General features: G+C 36.8%; 1 pseudogene; it reads left to right on the plus strand.

Moving 5' to 3' along the window:
• The window catches only part of LOC108796831, a 19,549-nt pseudogene extending 16,803 nt beyond the window's left edge, over positions 1-2,746 (plus strand).
• Positions 2,747-3,862: the final 1,116 nt, after the last annotated feature.

The raw sequence follows: 3,862 nt of genomic DNA on the forward strand, positions 1-3,862 counted from the left end.
TTTCGGTAATTTTTCCTTAATATAGTAAAAAAATGAAAACCCCAGTGGTGAATAAATACCACCAAAAGAAAGCTCTATCTGTCCCCAAAAAAGGGTATAAAATTCATTTCAGTACAGCGCTGCATGACGGAATAAATGTCAGTCAAAGTACCGCAGCGCTGAACACTGAAAAATGGCCTGGATGGGAAGGGGGTTTAACACCGCGGATGTCAACTGGTTAAATAAGAAGATGATAAAGGAAAACACAAATTACCCTTTTTACCATAATGCCCCCCTTACATTTAAAAAAAAAATAAAGCTCTTGTAAAATTTGCTTATTGCAGAAGATCATACTACTTACACTATAATGATTAATATTTGCAATAACAACTGTAATTTCTAGGTATGAGGTTCTGGTTTGCAGCTACTATGGGTTCAATGCAATTTATGTGGGTTTCAGATTTGTGATCCTGTAAAATGTTTGTGCAGATTTGCCTGAGAGAATTTGTTTAGCTATAATGCACTGTATGTCCTTTAAACTATGGCCAGCGGGCTTAGAAGGGTCAATAATGAGGCTATTGGAGAAGCCAGCCTTCCCCCTAAAGAAGGGGGGCACAGAGCAGCCATAGTGTCAGTGAATTGGAAGCTGTTGTAGAGAAAGCATAGGGAAAGCTGACAAACTGGCTAGGGAGAGCTTAGGGTCAGTTAGGAAACTATACTTTAATTCTGATTGCTAGCTCTTTGGGCAATAAACCCCTTTGTTTCCTTTTTCAGTTCTTGCTATTGGGGTATTTTTGACTTTCATTTCATTTTGCGTTTGATTTGAGATCAGCAGTCTGTAGCTACAAGGTTTCCCATTAAAAAAAGTGATTTTGTTTCAGAGGTTGCATTATGGGGTTTTCATTTCTTTTGGCGGTGTATTTTCTATTCTGTGTTTAATAAGACCTTTATTTTAAATAAAACTATATATTTTTTTGCTGTAAGTATTCTCTTTAAAAAGCTGTCATCACAAAAAGAAAAAGATGGGGTTTTGAAGGTACCAAATGACAATTCCAAGGCAATTGAGGGTAAAAAAGTATTTTGTATTAAATAGTAACTAAACTACAATTACTATTTAATAAAAAAATACTTTTTTTATCCTCAATTGCCTTGGAATTGTCATTTGGTACCTTCAAAACCCCATCTTTTTCTTTTTGTGATTACTACTATTTCCAGGGGTGTGGTATCTAACACTGCTGTAATTCTTGTAGTAAAGCGCCAGCCAATGCTCTTTGTCTTGTAAATTTGGGCCTTGCATTGATTACTAAAATTGTCCAGCTATGTGAATATGAACACCTAACAAACATATAGTGGGATGTTTCTCAATTTTTAATGCAAAAGTGGAAATACTTTTTATGTTGCATATTGATTAAAGGATTTATGTATTTTCAGTGTTGCCTTAAGAGTTGCCTGAAAAGATCCTCTCTCCACTTAAATGTTTTTTTCATTGGCACATGTCTCCCATGGCAGTGTATAGCTATCCATGCCTTTATTTAACAATAATCTACCTACTAGCCCTAAGGCCAGAACTTACTAACAAGAAATGCCCCATAGAAGAATGTGCCTCTAAGTTTAGGTTCGCTACATTTTGGGCAAGATTTGTTGAACACTTGGTGAATTGAACCTGGGCAGATTTGCTCATCACTAGTTTTTTCAATAATGATAGCACATAAAGTCATATGGCTGAAAATAAAGATTGTTAGAGCAAATATCCACAAACATTACAGATTATGGTGGGTACAGTGACACAGTAACAGTCTCAGAGACAGTTAAGAAGCAAATAATGCAATATTACTCTATATTTAAAGGGAAGGGGAATTGTGGCCATGTGGTTTTTGGTAAACAGAGAAGACATATCAGAGAAAACACTTTTAAATAAAGATTATAGAACTATTGAATTACAGCAATTTTACAGATACTGTGCCAGTCTTTAGCAAAAAAAAATGATAAATACTTAAAAACTCAGGTCTCGCTACCATACAGCTTTTAGGAAAGCGTTGAAGTCCCGGCAAAAGAACCATCAAGAAAGATCTCAGCCTGGCTTCAGCAAAAAATTTGGGGCTTTTGGAGAAGAAGATAGATTACAAGCTCCGTGCCGAGGATTTTCAGAAAAAAAAAACACACTCAATGCCTTACGCAAGAAAGCCCTCGGATCCAGATGAATTCTACTATAAAATGACATCCTCAAAACTGCAGGATGGGGCCCTTGTGATAAAACAGAAGTCAGAAGAAGTCACTGACAAACAGCTGAAAATCATGAGGACACAGGACATTTAGTATGTGGAGATGAAAAGAGTAGCAGAAGCAAAGAAAATCGGCGTCTGGAGTCTGAGCTCCACCTGCTGGACGCTGAAGGAAAACCTAAAAACAAGCATACATTCTTTTTGGACACCAAGAAATAACTACGGGACTTTGATCTGGCAGCTCATCTAAAAACAGCCAACAGAATTGGTGGACAGAGTGTATAACAGACCTACGATGGAGACTTTACGCAAACAGACAGTGAAAGGATTTGAAAACACCAAACAATTAAAAAAGCTGGCTAAACAGAGGCAGCATCAGTACTCCCTTCTTAACCAGAGAATAGACCGAGAAAAGAAAATGTTTGTGGTCTCTCAGAAAATACAAAGCCGGAAAGATCTGCTGGACAAAAGGCATAAAGTGAAAGTGAAGAAAGAAACTGAATTCTGCAGCAATATATACATTTAAAAAGCAAAGAAAGCGATAACAAGGCCAAGAAAGCAGAACACCGTTTGTCAATGAAGAGATGAATGTAATCTTTGTAGGCTTGCATATCTCTTTTCATTTGTGTCCAGATATTATTGTTGTCATCATCTGTAAATGAAAGAGGCATATATAATAAAAAGATCTTAGGTGAAAAAAACCAAAACAAAAAAAAAACCTCAGGTCTACCAGCTACTCAGTCCTATTCTTGTCTATTCCCATCAAGAAAACAAAAATAAATTTTCTTTGGAGAGAACTGGGTTTCCTGATTACAAGTGTAATAGTGATTTATTGATCCATACCCTGAATATAGCCCTAGTGTGACTTTAGAGTCACTTCATTACTGGAGCTTGACTTTCAGGACTTCAAGAGTAGGCCCTGCCCCCAGGGCTAAGTCTCCACTGTCCCCCATCCAATGAGTGTGCATTAACTGGACAATAAAGCTCAACTTGGAGAGGGATATAAAGTATTGGTGTGGCTTAGCTTTGGGAGTCAGCTTTGTTAGGAAAGTCAAGCTCCTAGCAACAAAGTGAAACCATGATCAAAACAAGAGAATTTATAATAAAGATAATAGCAAGCAAATTGCAGTGTTTACTCTAAGACATGTCTTTTATTTTTGAACAGTTTTTTGTGTGACAGTTTTTCTTTGAGAACATAAATACAAAATGTTTTTATCTCCCACGACAATCATTCATATTTTTGTCATTGAAAAGAATCGTACTCCCCCTTCCCATGATAATATGGGATTTTCAGCAGGGTGCTCTTATAAGTCATCAATATGCAAACTATACATTTTAAATCTGTTACTTAATGGCAATTCAAAACCACATAACTATTTATACTTTAATAATGTAAGCTTTACCCTATACATCCAGGATAATGCATATCTCACTGTGAAATATGGAAATCTAGGAACTGTATGGTGGCAGCTTATAAGTGTGTGTATGACTGTGTATACATGTGTATAAAAGTATGATGGTGTCCATAGAAAGAAACTAAGAAATGTATAAACTAGGGATGCACCGATACTTTTCAGATACCAGTGCCGATACTTGGCATTTTCATGAGAACTACCAGGGTTGCAGTGGTTGCAGCTGGGACCTGGCTCTGGCGCTCCTCC

The sequence above is a fragment of the Nanorana parkeri genome, unplaced genomic scaffold, assembly GCF_000935625.1.
Source record: "Nanorana parkeri isolate BGI_ZX_2015 unplaced genomic scaffold, ASM93562v1 scaffold1177, whole genome shotgun sequence".
Taxonomy (NCBI): Eukaryota; Metazoa; Chordata; class Amphibia; order Anura; family Dicroglossidae; genus Nanorana; species Nanorana parkeri.